The sequence below is a fragment of the Pelobates fuscus genome, chromosome 2 (genome assembly GCF_036172605.1).
Source record: "Pelobates fuscus isolate aPelFus1 chromosome 2, aPelFus1.pri, whole genome shotgun sequence".
In the NCBI taxonomy this organism is placed as follows: Eukaryota; Metazoa; Chordata; class Amphibia; order Anura; family Pelobatidae; genus Pelobates; species Pelobates fuscus.
In genome coordinates this window covers 12,014,676-12,035,568 of record NC_086318.1, presented here as the reverse complement: position 1 = coordinate 12,035,568, position 20,893 = coordinate 12,014,676, and the positions used below count along the sequence as shown (strand labels likewise).

Here is a 20,893-nt window from a genome sequence, read left to right as displayed (position 1 = left end):
GCTGAAGAGATTTTGTTAATATATTTTGCCCAATTCTCTCTCACTATTTCTTCCTCATAAACACATTATAACATAAACTATAACACGGGTATTGATCAATAAGCCACCAATAGCAATAATCCATACCTCTATTTGATCTATCATTTGTAGGGTGCCCACATACTCCGCAGCGCTGTACCATTTTATGAGGTCGTGTGGGATCACGCTCATTCTACCAATGAGAATGTCTTTCCTCTGTTTGCCCATGAATCCTCTCAGTGGATTGCTCAGGGATATTAGGTTGGTGGCTTAGAGACTGGGGGAGATTTATCAAGACAACATGGTGATATTTTGTTACAAGGTGCTAAATATTGAGACATTATCTTGGTTTCCATGGTAATTACTTCCTATTTAGCTCTTTGCTTCAGAAAATCTCCTTGATAAATGTTCCCTTTCAATATCCCTACCTATCGACATTTCCATATAATATACTCCATAACCAGGTATAATGCTATTATTTGTCCAATAACAATTTACCATAGATATAAACGCCTCTTTTTAATCATGATCGTATTGAATTTTCTGTTTTTCTATAACTTTATTCCATTATGACGTCTGTTTACAAAATGAAAAAAGAAATTAGACAATGTGTGAGCGTATATGTGTTTAGATATTTTTCCTCATGTGCTTGAATGTGAAATGACCATATAATCATCACCTAAATATATAAAACAGTAACAGAGTCATTAAACAAAGTGACAATTATTGGAAATTCAGAGCGAAATTTAACCGAACTGGAAATATTCTCCCAGTCAGCTATGCTTCCGGTTCAGGTACTCTGACCTTAAATTTGAAATCCTGACAATTCGCACTTTAGTAAATAACCCTGGAAATAGTTACATTTTAGTAAACAGCAGGCAACCAAAAAATCCAAATGTTAAATCTTACAAGGCTACTAAAAATGACATATCTTCGCAAAAAAACACGTGGGTTTGTTATGCTTTTCCTTTAGTTTGTATTGTGCTTATATTTTGGTCTTTAAAGCAGCATTAACATTAACGCATGTGCGTTCTGAGTGTGCCCCTGCCCCCCAGTTTCTCCTCTTTTCTTTGCATTTGGGGTTCTGAACGGATTCCTTTTTGTTTAAGCACCCCACCCTTCTTCCCCAGGAGCCTTTTAGAAGCTACCACAATTTTAACAAGTGGTTCTCCGTATTCTAAAAAACAATCAGGAAACAGATTAGGTAGGGCACAAAGGAAAGAGATATTTTGGAGCCGGTTTGTCCGAGTTCAATATATATTTGCATATACAGGGTTATTCAATAAAAGTCAGAATTCAAAGTAAATTTCAAATTCTAGGCAAAAATCACTGAACCGGAATCATTCTCTTTGACGGCTGTGGTACCACATCAGCTACTTTGGCCTTAAATTTGTAATTCACTTTAAATTCTCGATTGAGTTTATATTCTGATAATTTGTGAATTGTCCCAAAGAGTAAACCCTATGTTTGCATATTCAAATAGGTGCTAAATCGCTTCACTGGTTAATTACTGCAGGTGGCGAGATTAATTAATGCTTCCACAATCCGTTTTAAGAAACATAACAAATATTCTCAGTTTCATGGAGATAATGTCATTTCAATGTAACTTTATTATCATTGAATTGTCTATTTTGACAGATCACGTGTAGCATCTTTAACAATTACATGGCATTTACATTGATTGAATAAGGGATCAATCTGAATACCTGCACAGGAGATATATTTATATAAAGACACAACTCCTATTAAAGGAATTAAAATGAAACTGGGATACATGTATTGCACGGGAGTTGGTAGAACTAGAATTGTTATGTCAATATATACACAGAGGGAGTTTGTTGACGTCTATTCACTAAGTAGCAACTTATTCAAATTGGGAACAAGCATTCAAAATGTAGGTAAAAATAAAAAGTGTGTGGAAAATTCTGCAACTCTCATTCCACTATCTAAATATCTCCCAAATGTCGATAACAGTGAGACACATCTAATGCTAGATTCCTCGCTGGTGAGGGTGTCCAGTAATGTCTCTCCTTAGGTTGCCCAAAGCGCTGATCACTGTAGTAGCAAGCCTTACCAGGCAGCAACCTTTTCCAATAGGGCATCATTGGGGGATAGCCTAAATAGCTATACATAAAATGAAATAGTCCATGGATCTACTAGTACACAAATTACAAGTCTATATACTGATCTAGTTATGGCTGTAATTTAAAATATCCTACTGATTGGAACACACATATTGATATGGCGAGCCTTTGACCCAAGACTATATATACAAAAGACGTATATATCAATCAACTGGAAAAAGACAAAGAAGACGAAACAACATGTATTACACCTAGTCATGTAGCCATCACTAATTGTCCCCTGTCAAAGTCACTCAGATCTTTTCGCGTGCCCATTTTTCCTACCTCCAACACATGAAATTCAAGAATTTCTAATGTATTTCTAATATATCCCACCCGATGACAGGTGCCATTGTAATGATATAATCCATGTTATTCACTTCACTTGTTCGAGGTTTTAATATTGTGATTGATCAGTTTAAGGAAATGCATGGTGTAACGGATCGCCTGGCACCCCGACTGGGTACCTCCATTAATGGATGCTCCTAGCGCTTCCTGAGGACTCCAAGCACTCTGGCAGACACCACAACCACCGAACCAGAGAAGCGTATAAATCCTCTCAAGCATATGAATGCTGTAGACAGTTGAATAGGAAACCATACGAATAGGTTTACACTCCTAGCAGTCAAACTGGAACAGCATACAATAAATCCTCCCCCAATAATGAGACAACACTTCACTTTGAGGGTTAAGCAGGAACTCTGGACTGGCTCATCCAGCCTGGCTTTTATTTCCATCTCACACATACAGGCCACACCCAGAGGGAGGCATAAAATAACCAATAGTATCACGGGTGCAACCCACACATCCCCTCCCCTTAGTGTGACACATAATCCCATTATGCATACAGTTTAAAAAATACTTTTTACACAACTTTCATAACTTTGAAACCATACATCACATTCACATAAAAATCACATATTCAGACTTAGCATACTTTAAACATAAACACTTCTAAAAATCCGGCAAATCCCTCCAGTGGATCAAAAGTTACACGGAAGTCCTTTTATGACCGACCGCCAGCACATTTTCTTGCCCAAAACAGTTCCATGGATTTGGGCTGTGCGGTCGGTCAATTTCTGGCATAAAAACGGCTAAGTCCCATTTGAAGTGTGCCTGTACTTCGACTTTAGTCGAAGTGTTGAAGTGGAGTTGATGTTAAGGGTCGGCGGTGTTCGAAGTTAAAATGGCCGCCGCCAAGTGGTCCTTTGTGGCCACTTCGACAACTTTTACAACTTTGGTAACTTTGGTAACTTCGACAGCTTCGACAGCTTCCATTGTGTCCGAAGTGCCATATACAAAAGTACCAATCTGTCCCCAAAGTATTTAAAGGGCTAGGGACAGTATTATACAATCCACATGCCCAAAAGTAGTTCTTAAAGGGTCAGTACATTATGGTAGCAGTCCATAAGCCCCAATTCAGTCCCTTAAAGGGCAATATCTCCCAGGGACCATAATCACTGGGCAGGAGGCTAGCAACCAGGCTTCTCCAGTTCTCAGTGGCGAGGTTGGTTCCGCCACACATGGTATTGTCAAATCCCATCCCTCGCTTACTTGTAGCCTCCAATGAGATTGGAGAGCTGAAAGTGGGAATTCCTCAGCAGGATTTTTCACTAAACTCCTACTTGTTGTGAATTTAAATCTAGATTGCAAAAATGTAATCTAAAACAGCAGATCTTATATATATATATATATATATATATATATATATATATATATATATATATATATATATATATATATATATATATATAAATATCTAACTCCGCTATACCTCACAGCTTGGTTTTTCTGGCCTGAACTTTTCCATTCTAGTGTTAATTCACAATAATTCTGAATTTTGTAAATAACTCTTCAAGATGACACATTTGGCAGAGGAAAGAGAATTATGCGCTTTCATTAACTGCAATTAACAATAAAGAGTGTTATTCTATTTGCTGTAAGAGCTCAGAAATGCAATAAATCTTGTAAAATATAGATATAGAATAATTCAGCTGTGCAAGAACTTAATAGACACAAACAAATAGGGTAATAAAAAAAAAATACAAAAATGCAATCAGGATACAGCTCAACTAAAAAAACCAAAGCCAGTTTTAATAGGGTAATTAATTTGTGCACTCGTGATTAGACTGCACTCACAGCATTTAGTTGTAACATGGAACCTCAAGTTGCCTCCCCTAATGTTCTGGCGGACCAAACACCCATAACTTCTGTCAACCTGCTTTTATCCGTCAATCTGACATCACCAGATCTGGATAAATGGACTAGTGTTATAACAGAATTGGTGAGCTTCCCCCCCAAATCTTTAATAACAATGTTCTCCCCCAAGAGTTTCTAAAAAGTATCCCTTAATAACCCTTCAAATGCTTTCCCGGTCACAGAAGCTAAGCTCATAGGTCTATATTCCATCTGTGTAACCCTGAATCCTAGGAGTTTACCAAGGGAGTTCACCAAGGAGGACACAAGGAGGAAAATAGCAGACGGTGCTTCAATCAACCTTCTCATTATCATCCACAAGCTGTTGTGCCAGAAAGGAAATCAAAAGGTGGCAGGAGAGCTATATGTATCGGATCGATCGCACTATGTGTCCATTTCTGGCAGCGACTCCATCCCTCTCCCAGTCACGTGTGGTGTTCCCCAAGGTTCCATTCTCGGCCCCCTACTATTCACATTATTTATAAATGATCTGCCTAATGTCTGCAAATCCTCAAATATACACATGTAAGCAAATGACACAGTAATCGATACAAGCAAATCCGATCTAACACAGCTTGAGGCTGTGCTCCAAGACCAGTTTACAGAGGTTGAAAAGTGGATCGCAAAAAACAACCTCTTCCTAAACACTGACAAAACTGTCGCAATGATCTTTGGAACAGTACCCAAATTACACAAATTACAAAATTCCCATCCATGCGTCAAAACAAAATCAAATAGCACACTGACCACAGTCCACTCTTTCAAATACTTGGGTTTGTTGTTAGACTCCAATCTATCTTTTGGCCTCCACATAGAAAAACTTGTACTGCACTGCAAACCCACCTTAATAAACTTAATACATTGTATAACTCGTTCTGCCAACTTGTGCTACAATGTAATTACAGGACCCACCATTGTGACATGCTAAAAGAACTAACATGGCTGTCGCTGGAATCCAGATTCACCCTTCATCTTTCCAGCCTTGTGTTTAAGAGCTTTTCTGGGAAGCTTCCACCCTACCTGAGCAGAATGCTCTCCCTGGCTGTTCCCACCTCCTATAACCTCCGATTCAGTACCAGCACTTTATTTAGTCTACCTCAATACAAAAAGAAAGCAGCCCGATCCTCCCTTTCCTACAGAGCACCGCAATGGAACGACCTCCCACACACTTTAAAATCTTCCCCAGACCTAAAATCCTTTAAGAAATCCCTCTCTATATATCTCAAAACAGAAAGCACCTGTCATGGTTGATAATATATTTTCTACCTGTTCTATGTTAAATTTTGTATGTGTTGTGTATTAATATTGTTTTTGTATTTTATTGTACCCTATTGTATCAATGCAATGTTTTGGGGACCCAGGACAATTATACCTCTTTATAAAACACAAATGTAGATAAAAACTAAAAGTTTATGGACAATTCTGCAACTCTCATGAATTGAGGATGGTTTCCAGTACAAGTGTTTTTAATCTAAATTTTACAAATCAGTAATCATGTCACCACAAATCACTGATAAGTGAATACACCACACTTCAGTTTCCCACATACAATAATATGAACTGCAATATACTTAATACTTGATATGCTACTGTGTCTCTATTTTAAGAAAATTTAATATGCTATTTTTTTTTCATAATGGAATTCTCCATAGCTCCCTGTCACTCATGTAGCTGACGACTAACGTATAGGGTACATCCACTATTTAAATAACTTCTAAATGTTGATACCAGCGAGACACATGTAATGCTAGATTCCTTAGTAGTAAGAGTGTTGACCTAGTATCTGTCCTTCAGTTGCCCAAGCTTCTGATCATTGTAGCAGCAAGCCTCACCTGGTGACAACCTTTTCCAATAGGGCATCATTGGTGGATAGCATAAATGTCTATACATAAAATAAAACAGTCTATGTACTCATCTAGGTATATCTGTAATTTAATGTTTCCTGTTGATTGGACCTCAGCCAGGAAACATAAAAAATAGAGCCTCATCCCTTAATAATTAAAGTATAAATTGCTTTATTTCTTGATACAAAAGTGTCACAGAGGGGCAGGGCCTGACCGTCATGCTGACCGGTTGCATGTCCCTGAGGCTCCTGCTAACTTTAACTTCAACAAGCAGAAATTATGGGCTTACCACTGACAATTAGGTGGAATAGCCCGTTAAAATGTGCAGGAGACGGTTGGCACCACCATAGACTCTGAGATAGGGAGTTTCGGGGGCCCCAGCGGTACAAGACTTCGGAGCCTGCAGCCTACTCAGGTAAGACACTGAGCAGATGGACGCTGCCCTACTCAAAAGCCTGGTCGCCACACCACAGCCCTGTAACACACCTCACAGGCCCAGGTCTATTGGGAGCTAAAACGGCACGACAGGCTCCCCGGGGAGCAAGCAGGGTTCCTGAGCGCGTGTACTGTGCCACCAACATGGCAGCCCAAAGGCCCACGCTGGGCGCGAGTGCACACACTGCTGACAGGCAACAAGTTAATCTGAGCCCTGTCACCTCATTACTTGGGACTGTAGCAGCGGAGCCTTACAACATACCATTGAATACTCTTGGCTTACCTGACTTACATACCCAAGATCTGGACCTGGTCCCCACGACAGCCTTCCTGGGCCTTGAGCCCCTAGAAGACTCTATGCCTGAGCACACTCCATCAGTTAGGCATCCCGTAACCGTCCAGAATTGGAACCGGAACCGAGGACACAAGTGGTTGCTCATGCAGAGCCCGGGGCTGGCAGAGTGGTACATACCAGACCAGCCTTCTCATCAAGACTCCGCTCACACTACCATCAGGTTGGAGGAGGGTGAGCCACAGGACTGGAGGACACAGCAAGCCCTGCAGCATTACCTGGTCAGCAGCTCAGTGCAGTAGAACCCGGGAAACAGCATGATTTCTCCAGAGAGAATCCAGTGGAGCCTATCACTTGGGATTTTTGCTCACAGCTTATATCTGAGTTTGACTCACATACAACCCCACACGGAATCAACACCGATGCTCCCCCTTATGTCTGCCGACACATACTCACATAAGCATACTTTCATCACTCCATCTAAGCAATGTCCTCCCTATGCTTTTTCTTGGTCTGCTACATGTTCAGCTAGACATTATGTATATATTTTGCATAGCGAAGTACAGGGGTGTACTTCGCAAGACTTACACTGGAGGAGAAGGGAGCTGACCGGACCGGCGCGGAGGAGGGAGCTGACAGGAGCTGCAGGAGAGGTAAGTAAACGCACACAGCCCCTTCTCTGTATTATGGCAATGTAAATTGCCATAATACAGACATTGACTCGAGTATAAGTCGAGTTGGGGTTTTTCAGCACAAAAAATGTGCTGAAAAACTCGGCTTATACTCGAGTATATACAGTACTTAGTTTAGTCTTATCTATCAGACTTGTTATCTCTCCGAATGCCACTACAAGGTTTACTAACTGTTTATTAATTCTATTTTCACCATATTGTTTATTAACCCCTTCAGGACCGGCCTGTTTTTGCGATGTTTGTACGTTAAGGACCAGAGCAGTTTTAACACTTTTGTGGTGTTTGTGTTTAGCTGTAATTTTCCGCTCTCTCATTTACGGTTCCCATACAAGTTATATATTGTTTTTTTCAGGACAAAAGGGGCTTTCTTTACATACCATTATTTGTATTATGTCCAATATTGTATTTAAAAAAAAAATAATAAAATATGGTGAAAAATTAAAAAAAAAAACATGTTTTTGGACTTTTACTTGAAAAATCTTTTACTTATCTACAAAAGCTAATGAAAAAAACTGCTAAATAGATTCAAAATTTTGTCCCGAGTTTAAAAACACCCAGTGTTTACATGCTTTATTGCTTTTTTTGCAAGTTATAGGCCTATAAATACAAGTAGGAAATTGCTGTTTCAATATATATATATTTTAAATGTATCAATAGTGACCTTGTAACACCGTTATCTGTCATAAATCCCCGAAACACACCTAACATGTACATATTTTTTTAAAGTAGACAACCCAGGGTATTCAAAATTGGGTATGTCCAGTTTTTTTTAGTAGCCACTTGGTCACAAACACTGGCCAAAGTTAGCATTTATATTTGTTTGTGTGTTAAAAATGCAAGAAACGCTAACTTTGGCCGGTGTTTGTGACTAAGTGGCTACTTAAAAAGGCTGAACATACCCCATTTGCAATACCTTGGGTTGTCTTCTTTTGCAAATGGTATGCCATCATGGGGCTAATTCTCATTCCTTGGCTACCATACGCTCTCAAAGGCAACCTAACCAATCCGACAAATTTCAATTAAAAAAAAAGTAAAATCAAGCCTTATATTTGACCCTGTAACTTTCACAAACACTATAAAACCTCTACATGTGGGGTACTGTTATATCCAGGATACTTCGCTGAACACAAATATTAGTGTATCAGAACAGTAAAATGTATCACAGCAATAATATCCTCAGTGAAAGTGCTGTTTGTGTGTGAAAAATGCAAAAAACTTCACTTTCACTGACAATATCATTGCTGTGATATGTTTTACTGTTTTGAAACACTAATATTTGTGTTCAGCGAAGTCTCCCGAGTAAAACAGTACCCCATGTACAGGTTTTAGGGTGTCATAGAAAGTTACAGGGTTAAACACAGTGCTAGCAAATTAAATTATCTGGACTTTCGGCCTGGGTTGGCAGGCAGGTCCCTCAAATTGCAATCATTAAAATTACTTAATTAGGTAAAAATATTACATAAATACACGTGTAGAATTTTAATATATATACATATTTATATATTTGACGTCTACGTGTATATTTATGAAATTATTTATGTAATTATGTATATGGACATATGTATATTTCGTATTGTTTTTATTTATTTATTTATACATAGATATATATATCATTACATTCTAAGTATATTTTGATATAAATATATATATATATCAAAATACTGTTAGAATAAAATTGCATATATAAATATTTTTTTATAATTATTAAAAATTATTTTTATTTTTTGTTATTTATTTTTATTAACATATTATTTGTATTTTATAATAATATATATATACCATATATATAGCAATTATATATATTGTATATATTCGTGTGTAATTTAAATATAAGTGTATTTTTATATTAATATACGTATATATAAATATAAAAATACACTTAATATGACATTATATATATGATACATATACATATATTATATATAGATATAATACATGTATATATATATCATATATATATATACACATATTATTATTATTTTTTTACACTGATTTTACACTGTTTTTTTTTAACTTTATTTTTTTGATTTTCCACTTGCAGGGAGACTGCCTGTCAGCACAGACAGTCCCCCTGCAGGCAGATACACAGACACCTATTGCGGTCATGTGATCGAGTGATCACATGGCCGTGGGGTCCTGATCTGCCGAGGGGGACTGCCCGGGCAGACAGGCAACCCCCCTGGACCGGGTGGAGCACTGATCGCCGCCGTGGGACCGACGGCGATCAGGTAAGTTGCCCAAAACCGTTATGACGGTTCAGGACCGTCAGCGGTCCAAACGCACGTTTTACCGCTGACGGTCCTGAACCGTCAGTGGTCCTGAAAGGGTTAAGCTTTTAACAAAACAAAACAATGGTGCTGTAAATGATTGCCATGATGCTGTTTACTCTGTATTATTTCACCGGCTTGTACCTGCAATCGTGGCGATACAAGCTTGTTTGTTAACTAAGCACTGCAAAAATAAAGATTGAAAAAAAAAAGTGTCACAGAGTCTACAAAAGGGCACAACATATGCGATTCCAGTTTGCCTATTTTTTTGTCACCCCCAAAACCAGTGCTCTAAAATCTGTCACTTGCTATGATAAAATACAGGTGTTTATTTTATTTGAGCCTGTCTTTTTTTGGCATTTCCTTAGCTTGGGTCTTATCAACAGGACAAAATCGATGTTTGAAAGTGGTGGAACTTTACTCCACGGCCTCACCTGCACCATTAACACATATTTTAATAATATTAACATTATGGTATCTCACAAGGACTTGAAACTGAATGCAGCTAAACATCATTCTGCTGCTAAAAGGGATAAACTCTGGCTGGAGAAAGATGGAAGATACATCACAATACGTTCACCCTCTTCTGACACTATGTCAGAATCTGAGTATCCACGATTCTGGTTAAACTCCAGTCCTCCATATCAGGCATTCCTGAGTCAATAGCTTTAAAAGAGCTCCTGTTTTAACTGCCCTGTTTAAGTTTATTTTACCTTCATCTGAGGAGAAAGAATGGGTGTGGATAGTGCATATCATCTCATTAGGCTCAAAGGGGTGTCTACGGCTCTTTCTCATGTCACCTTAGTATTAGTAAGGATCCACTTCTACTACTTCAAGGAGGCCCTTATGAAAGTGGCTTACATGATGGGAACCTTGCCAGTCCCGTATAAAACCTTACCTTATTTATAGTCAGTGGCTACAGTAACTTAGAGGAGATCATTCCTTACAATTATCAAGCTCTTTCAAAATCACAGTATTGCTTAACACTGGGTCTTCCACACGTGTCTTTTATCTACAACAAACAATCTAGAGAATGGCACTTAAATTAGTCATTACCAGATGATGGTGGTCCTTTCAGTTAAATTCAGGATTTTAGCTCCTCTTCAAGCTTTGAAAAAAGTTATTGGAGCTTCATACGTTTCTTCTCTTCTTTAAGCAAACTTCCTCCTTGATTGGAAAATCGGTTGGGGTCTGTTGCCTTCTTCCCCAGCACAAGAATCTGTTCCCAGCTTGATTCACATTAATTTACTGCATCAAGCATCTCCTTGCATTTTGAGTCTCACCACGTCTTCATCATGCTGACTGAGCAGTTTTTCAGTGAAGTCATCACTGTAGTATGGTGAGAAAGCATTTCTTTGCTCTGCACTATAAAAACATTTGTCCCAGTACATAGCCAACTCCTCTCTTATTTTCAGAATAATCACCTTAATGCTTGCTTTCTTCAGCTCATCTAGGTGAGCAAGTTTGGTTTCCCACTGCTTGATTAAAGCAGAAAGTGGATATTGAGATATGCACCCTGGTCTTCCTGGGGAACCTGCAGACGACTCCATAAAACCTTCACCTTCTCTTTAAGTGTATTCAGTGTTGAGAGAAGCGAGTCTTTCTTCTGTTAAGATGATCTTTCAGAACGAGGTTGCATGTTTTCTGATGTAAGACTTAGATTTTCTTTATCCACACTGATTGCGTGTCCCATTTCTGATAAACACATCCGGATATCAGCTCGAAGGGTGGAAAAAATAAGTGTTCATTTTTTTCCCCCCTTCAGTCTGAACCCTTATGTGTTCTTTGAGTTCTTCCAGCTATTGATGAGTGGGCATCGTCCCAGTTGGTATATAATAAGGGGTCACAAAAAGCTCAGTACATAGATCTTGGTCCTTATGCAGCAGCTACCTCAGTTCTTCAAGACGCTTGTGTTTTTCAGCCTTCAGACAGTCTAATTTCACTCTCAAAATCTTTTTCCATTTGAAGGACAGTCGAGCCTTCATCCAACATGTATGCACCAAGAGATAAATCACACAGTGTTGCTATCTATTTTTTAGAGTTCTGGATATTTGTATTAATACGTTCTTTCAGTGCCTCCTTTAGCAAATCCTCAATACAATCTCTGACGTCTTCCATTCGTAACATCTGCTTCTCCTCTGGCATACCCAGCTCATCCCAGATATCCATAAGGCTAGCAAACGTATGATTCAAAGTGGTGATCAGTGAGTATGCTAAGCGCTCACTTTTCCTCGGTACGTTGGACATGATGGCGACTCTCTTTGCTGACAACTGCCCAATTTCAGAATGAGCTTTTTGTTTTGTTTTCCTGGTTTGGTTTCAAAACACTGGCGTCAGCTCCAGATATGCAGACAGTCAGGACGCCCGCTGCTGGATGATTCAAACTGCACTCCAAGAAGTGTGGCTGTCTCAGATTGGAAGAGGGAAAGACGGGGGCGGGCACTGTGTCACATGACAGCCGACAGCGAATGAGGGCGACCAGAGAATGCGGCAACAGGACTGGCTGAATAAGGTCTTCTTCCAGTGTTTCACCATACCACTCTCTTTAGCCACATTATGAATATGGGCTTCTACTCACTATAATGGTAAATACACATGCCATAGCATTGCCTTAGCCAGGCAAACATCCAGCACACAGCATTAACTTTATATCCATTTCGTTACTCAACTCTTAAATAAAACAATGCAAAATTACTAGAAACTAGGTTGCATGCTTTGACACAAAATATAAACAAAAGTGCAGACAGTTTGAAAATTACATTCCCCCAATGAAAAATATATATGTTCATACAGGAATTAGGAAAAAAATAAACATAAATGCATAAGTTCCAATTTCTCATATCTGCTTTTGCTGTTGATCCAAAAGAAGGCAGAAAATGAGTCTGAAGCACTTTATAATTTTCCATCAAACTACAGGGAGTGCAGAATTATTAGGCAAGTTGTATTTTTGAGGATTAATTTTATTATTGAACAACAACCATGTTCTCAATGAACCCAAAAAACTCATTAATATCAAAGCTGAATATTTTTGGAAGTAGTTTTTAGTTTGTTTTTAGTTATAGCTATTTTAGGGGGATATCTGTGTGTGCAGGTGACTATTACTGTGCATAATTAATAGGCAACTTAAAAAAAAAACTAATATATACCCATTTCAATTATTTATTTTTACCAGTGAAACCAATATAACATCTCAACATTCATAATATACATTTCTGACATGCAAAAACATAACAAAAACAAATCAGTGACCAATATAGCCACCTTTCTTTGCAAGGACACTCAAAAGCCTGCCATCCATGGATTCTGTCAGTGTTTTGATCTGTTCACCATCAACATTGCGTGCAGCAGCAACCACAGCCTCCCAGACACTGTTCAGAGAGGTGTACTGTTTTCCCTCCTTGTAAATCTCACATTTGATGATGGACCACAGGTTCTCAATGGGGTTCAGATCAGGTGAACAAGGAGGCCATGTCATTAGATTTTCTTCTTTTATACCCTTTCTTGCCAGCCACGCTGTGGAGTACTTGGATGCGTGTGATGGAGCATTGTCCTGCATGAAAATCATGTTTTTCTTGAAGGATGCAGACTTCTTCCTGTACCACTGCTTGAAGAAGGTGTCTTCCAGAAACTGGCAGTAGGACTGGGAGTTGAGCTTGTCTCCATCCTCAACCCGAAAAGGCCCCACAAGCTCATCTTTGATGATAACAGCCCAAACCAGTACTCCACCTCCACCTTGCTGGCGTCTGAGTCGGACTGGAGCTCTCTGCCCTTTACCAATCCAGCCACGGGCCCATCCATCTGGCCCATCAAGACTCACTCTCATTTCATCAGTCCATAAAACCTTAGAAAAATCAGTCTTGAGATATTTCTTGGCCCAGTCTTGATGTTTCAGCTTGTGTGTCTTGTTCAGTGGTGGTCGTCTTTCAGCCTTTCTTACCTTGGCCATGTCTCTGAGTATTGCACACCTTGTGCTTTTGGGCACTCCAGTGATGTTGCAGCTCTGAAATATGGCCAAACTGGTGGCAAGTGGCATCTTGGCAGCTGCACGCTTGAGTTTTCTCAGTTCATGGGCAGTTATTTTGCGCCTTGGTTTCTCCACACGCTTCTTGCGACCCTGTTGACTATTTTGAATGAAACGCTTGATTGTTCGATGATCACGCTTCAGAAGCTTTGCAATTTTAAGAGTGCTGCATCCCTCTGCAACATATATCACTATTTTTGACTTTTCTGAGCCTGTCAAGTCCTTCTTTTGACCCATTTTGCCAAAGGAAAGGAAGTTGCCTAATAATTATGCACACCTGATATAGGGTGTTGATGTCATTAAACCACACCCCTTCTCATTACAGAGATGCACATCACCTAATATGCTTAATTGGTAGTAGGCTTTCGAGCCTATACAGCTTGGAGTAAGACAACATGCATAAAGAGGATGATGTGGTCAAAATACTCATTTGCCTAATAATTCTGCACTCCCTGTAGAAAAAAAAATCTTCTTAACCCCAGAATGACAACATTCCAAATCCTTATTGTTCTGACTGTAAACTAAATCTCCTTTAATATAATCTAAATGTGTAACCTCGTGTCCTTTGTATAGCCCTCTTTTATAATAGATTTCCAGATAATGGTTTGTACTGGCCCCAAATATATTTGTATAATGTTATCATATCCCCTCTGAGGTGCCATTTTTCTAATCTAAACAGATTTAGATTTTTATAACTTTTCTAATAACTAAAATGTTTCATTAACTTTGCGCCCGACTCTACACTTTTTCTAGTGCCATGGTATCCTTCTTTAGAACAGGTGCAAACAATTGCGCAGCTTACTCAAGGTGTGGTCTTAACATTGATTTATAAAGAGGCAAAATACAATTTTCAGCCCAAGAATGAATGCCACCTTTTTATACATGAAATACTTAGTGGTCTTAGCAACATTTGATTGACATTGCATATTATTGCCTAGTTGGTTGTGTATAAACAAATCTAAATACTTTTCGCATATTGTTATCCCTAATTCACTAATATTTGGAGTGTTAGTTTGCTTGTGCATTCTTTACCCTGAATTGCATAACATTTATCTACATTACGTTACATCTGCTGTTTGAGTGCCCAGTCCCCCAGTCTATCTAAATCCCTCTGCAGCAAAGTAATATTGTGGTCACATTGTATTATTTTACAGAGTTTTGTGTCATCTGTAAATAATGAAACATGGTTTTCAATTTCAGGATCAATTATAAATATGTTGACTAGAAGCAGCCCCAGAACAGAACCCTTAGAGACACGACTTATCAATTTTGTTCAGCTTGAAAATGTACCATCAATGACAACTCTCTTATCAATCCTTAAAGGAACACTATAGTCACCTAAATTACTTTAGCTAAATAAAGCAGTTTTAGTGTATAGATCATTCCCCTGCAATTTCACTGCTCAATTCACTGTCATTTAGGAGTTAAATCACTTTGTTTCTGTTTATGCAGCCCTAGCCACACCTCCCCTGGCTATGATTGACAGAGCCTGCATGAAAAAAAACTGGTTTCACTTTCAAACAGATGTAATTTACCTTAAATAATTGTATCTCAATCTCTAAATTGAACTTTAATCACATACAGGAGGCTCTTGCAGGGTCTAGCAAGCTATTAACATAGCAGGGGGTAAGAAAATCTTAATTAAACAGAACTTGCAATAAAGAAAGCTTAAATAGGGCTCTCTTTACAGGAAGTGTTTATGGAAGGCTGTGCAAGTCACATGCAGGGAGGTGTGACTAGGGTTCATAAACAAAGGGATTTAACTCATAAATGGCAGAGGATTGAGCAGTGAGGCTGCAGGGGCATGTTCTATACACCAAAACTGCTTCATTAAGCATAAGTTGTTCAGGTGACTATAGTGTCCCTTTAAGCCATTGTTAATAAACAAAATGAACGTGTATGAAAGCTGAGTGGAGGTGGTTCACTCCAACTCTAACTTTCATAATAGAAAGCAACCCAAAAATATAAATTAGTCATAATAAGTGTATACATTAAAACTTAACATTTATTAGTATTGATAAAAATAATAAAAAAAAAGTGCAAATGGTCATTTGCACCAAAATAGTATCAAACGACAGTCTAGACACAGTGTGCCTTAAATAGATATCACAAAAATCCACCAAGCGTATGTAAGGACAATTGTAATTATTCTAAATGCAATTTACTGTATTTACTAATACTATTTTGGTAATATAACTATTTGCACTTTTTCTGAATTATGTTTAGCAATACTAATAAATGTTAAGTTTTAATGTATACACTTATTATGACTATTCTATATTTTTGGTTTGCTTTCTATTATGAAAGTTAGAGTTAGAGTGAACCACCTCCTCTCAGCTTTCATACACGTTTATTTTCATTATTTATAGGGGTTATCACCCCTCCCCCCCACAGGCTCTAATAGAACCTGACACATCCTCCCTTAATATGCTTTATCACTACTACTTAAGCCATTGTATTATCCAAGAACAAGAACTTCCATGTAGACCAATTTATTTTAGTTTAAACACTTATATATGCTGTAGAACCATATGAAACGCCTTCGCAATATCCAAATAGATCACATCCACTGTAACACCCTGATCTTGACTTCTACTTACTTCTTCATAGAATGCAATTAGGCTAGCATGAGCTGTGTTCCATAACAAAGTTCTTTCCCATGAATTCCTGAACATTACCCTGTGGCGAAACCAACCTCGCCACTGGGCCCTGGAGAAGCCTGTTTGCGAGCCTCCTACCTGCTGACTATGGCCCCTGGGTTATTTGGGGCATATTGTACTGTATATTGCTGCTACTGGCCATTTAAAATCATCTATGGACATATTGGGACTTTTGGGACTACTGTCCCTTTAAGACTGTGGAGCATATTCCAGTATACTGCCTTTAATATTACATATGTATTTATGTGTTGAGTTTAACCTGGGATATGTATGCAGCATTCATCTGATTGTTCGGTAGAATCACTCCATTCATTATATTGAGTGAAACTACCAAACAACCAGACCACCCAGGAATAAGTGTGCCTCCAATTACAGTTTGCAACAATGTTGCAAACGGGTAATTGGCAATCAGTGCAGTGTGGTCTGTGTCCTCTGGGTGGCCGCCATTCGGGAAACGAACACGTGGCGGCGGCCATCTTAAACTACCGAACAGCGGTGTTTTGCCGTCGAGTGTCTGGAACTAAAATCGGACACTTGACTAGGCAAACACCGCTGAGACCTCCATACTTCCAGAAATTCGTATAGAAACTACCGAATGACCCGCCGTTCGGTAGAAAGAACCCCACAAACAAGGGAATTCATTCAAACCCTCTCCAGGCTCTATAACACAGGCGATTCGCCTGTTTTCATTCCCTTGTTTGTGACCGACCGCAGGGTAAAATGCATGGAACTGTTTTCGGATACTTTACCCATGCGGTCGGTCAAATCTTTGGAACCCCATATCTCACGAACCGTTCATCCGAATGACTTGAATTTTGAATATGTTGTCCCTCTGAATAAGGGCTATCCAGCGATGCTGGATTTAAAGGTGTACCCCCTGTTTTTGGGGTACATCCAGAACTTGGCTGGAAAAGTGTACCGGATAATTGGGTTTAATGTTATCTGAGGGGAGGGGATGTGTGGGCTGAACCATGTATGTGATTGGTTATTTTATGCCTCCCCCTGGGTGTGGCCTGTATGTGTATTATTGTAATAAAAGCCAGGCTGGATGAGACAGTCCAGAGTTCCTGTTTTACCCTCAAAGTGATGTGTCGTCTCATTATTGGGGGAAGGATTTATTGCATGCTGTTCCAGTTGACTGCTAGGAGTACAAGCCTATTCGTATGGTTCCTATTCAATGGTCTACAGCATTCAGAGGCTTGAGAGGATTCATATGCTTCTCTGATTCGGTGATTGTGGTGTCGGCTAGAGTGCTTGGAGGCCTCAGGAAGCGCTAGGAGCATCCTTTAACGGAGGTACTCAGTCGGGGTGCCAGGCGATCCGTTACATACCCCTTAATAACTCTTTAAATATATTCTCAGTCACAGAGGTTAAGCTCAAAGGTCTATAATTTTAAGGCAATGATTTTGAACCCTTTTTGAACATGGGAACCTGCCTTCCTCCAATCCTCTGGTGCACTTCCTAAAAGAAAAGAATCCTGAACGATTAAAAACAGTGATTGACTTATTTTATCACTTTGCTCCTTAAGTACTCATGGATGAATACCATCAAGCCCTGAAACTTTGTTTACATTAACTTTCTTTAGTTGCTGTAGCTCCTTGCCTTGAGTCATCCAATCACAATATATCTTTGTGTGTAATTGATAGGGTATTTTGGGATTCTGCTAGTGTACCTACAATAGAGGACAAAACATTGCAAATATTGCTAAAAAGCGATAAAGATTCCAATGATTAATATGCACTCACATATTCCAGAAAATTTAGCGTATTATGGGTGCCTCCCCTTGATGGAAATGGGGGGTATGTTCCTTTAAAAATCCCTCCTCAAGTGATAGCCAATAGGGTATCCAGGTCAGCAGGAAGATTCACAGATAGCAACCAAAGGAATACTTCAAAGGCGATTTATTCACTTGTAAAAAGGTATATAAATAAAAAATCATAAAAACAATACAAGTGTCATGCCCCAACTACTGGTAATTTCTTGTCTCTTCCGGGTTGACGGAGTTTAGCCACACCCCCTCTCTGACGCGGTCTCGCCACGCTACATAATGCGACCGCTGGATTATTGAACAGCGTTACCGCGATATCAAACCGGCTAAAAGTTTCTCTGCAAACATACCTGTGTACCGAACCGGTCTGGAACTCGAACTAACCTCCTTCTCCTCTCCTCGACCTCAGCTAGTATCTGGACTTCTCTCATCCTGTCTCAGAAAGAACCTCCCCGGAGGAGAACTCTGGGAACCTGATTTCAACCCTCTGGAAGCTAAGTCAATTGTTTCATCAGTGATAAGAGCTTTCCCTCTCTCACGCCTGCTGAGCATTCCTTCCATAGTCTGCTCTCAAGTCCGTTAAGCATTCAGGCACCAGCTGCTCCCTGGCCTGCTATTTCTAACTCCAAAACGAATCTCTCTTGTTACAACTCCAATTGTAGCTTTCTAAATTTCCCTAAAACTTGCAAACACCAATGTGCTAAATTGCATGTATATAGGAAGCTGCTTACTCCAATTAAACCAACAGCAAAGTAATTAAAGATACAGTACCTGTATTTTCCTATATTAAAAAATAAAATTCCTATATTATTCTCTAATTTTCCTAATCATCAATTAAGTCCTAAGAAATCTGCAGTTGCGCTCCATATCAATCTATGTAAACGTGACAATAAGAAAGAGATGCTGGTCCTACGCGTTTCGTCCTTATACAAAAAGGACTTCCTCAGGGACCTCTTTCAGTAAATAGCAGTTAACAGCTACATAAAATCAACAGCATCCTAAAACGCTAACAATCAAAAGATCTTATATAGGCCTAGTCCCTTCAAGTCATTGGTGGAATAGTGGGTGTCTTCTCATCTTGCAGTTTCAATTCGTCTGAGTTTTCTCCCCAGGTGTGACCGCTTTGCCGCAATGAAAATGCCGGGTCCGTTCGAAAAATTAGCCACTTCCGCATTCGTCATACGTTGCGCATGCGTCACGTGTTTGGTTATTCATCACATGATCGTCATGCGTTCCACGCTCGAGAAAAAAACATGGCCGTGCGTTCCACAGCATAATAGCAGCCTAAAGAATCACTTTTCTTATACCTGATGTTTGTACATAAATAACTGAAAATAGAAAACTGTTAGAAATCATCTTATAATCATATAGAATATCATGATGGTAATAATATGTCCTCTAAGAAATAACCAACTGAAACATTATTGAAATGAATGAAAAACTTCCTATCTAAGTTGATCATTCATAATATCTATTATAGCTTTGCAAGAAGTGATAGTTAATTGTTAATAAATTCATATATTAGCAGTAATATTTTAATACATTAACATAGTAAACTAAGCCATTAAAGTGGCATAAATGACCATATCTCAATAGCAAATCCATTTTGTGTAAAGTGACATGAATATGTATTTATATATTCATTTACATATCCATATTGTGTAAAGTGGCATAAGTGATTGAACACTCAATGTTTATTCAATCCTGAATAAAGTGACATAAATATTATACACTTTAACTGCCGAACCAGTATTACAGTGTTTTTATTATATGTTTAAATTATATTGTGTATTCATTTTAAAACATTAATATCTTATCGCTCAATTAATTCAAAAAACAAACAATATTCATATCCACATTCAAACCCCTTGGGGTAAGAGTGCGTAATCTGTGAATCCAGTATAATTCTCTTTGTGCCAATCTTTTTTCTTTGTTACCCCTTCTCCAATGGGGTTGAATTTGTTCTATCCCTATGCAGCGCAATCCCTTCAAACAAAAAAATGGGCAACTGTTACAATGGAGGGGGACTGAGTGGTTATCCAATTTGTTCTTTATATTATTTATATGTTCCAGAAATCTCACTTTTAAACATCTTTTTGTGCGGCCAACATATTGGCTACCGCATGGACACTGAAGGAGATATACCACACAGGTCGAGCGTCAGCCAATCTCTGATTTGATAGAGAACCGTTTCCCTGTCACAAAACTGCTGTATGATGTGACTTTGTCCATATTCACTTGTAAACAGGCTTTACAACTTTTACAACCCCTAAAACCTTTTAACCCATTTTTATTACTTTTAAATCCATTTCTTAGAGCGTAACTTGGTGCTAATAAATTCTTAAGGTTTTGTTTTTTCCTATAAATGATCTTTGGCCTTTTAGATAGACGTTCCCCCCAAATGGGATCCTCCAACAATATTGGCCAATATTTATATAGACTCCTCTTTATTTTTGGATGGTCCACATTATATTGTGTGAAGAAAGCCTGTTTAAAATCTTCCCCTTTTTTCCTACTACTAGGACCGTCCATTAAAAGCTCATTTCTATTTCTCTTGGACATCACATGAATTTCTCT

The 20,893-nt window shown here is 38.7% G+C and overlaps 1 long non-coding RNA gene and 1 pseudogene across 1 annotated transcript in view; one reads left to right on the top strand and one right to left on the bottom strand.

The window, feature by feature from the left end:
* Positions 1 to 7,792, top strand: part of LOC134585377 (uncharacterized) — a 424,726-nt gene extending 416,934 nt beyond the window's left edge. The window contains exons 2-3 of the long non-coding RNA XR_010086518.1: positions 6,675 to 7,447; positions 7,707 to 7,792. This is a non-coding gene — a long non-coding RNA (uncharacterized LOC134585377). The remainder of the gene's footprint in view (positions 1 to 6,674; positions 7,448 to 7,706) is intronic.
* Positions 7,793 to 10,951: 3,159 nt separating this feature from the next.
* LOC134585376 (protein regulator of cytokinesis 1-like) lies at positions 10,952 to 12,114 on the bottom strand (annotated as a pseudogene).
* Between the last annotated feature and the right edge of the window lie 8,779 nt (positions 12,115 to 20,893).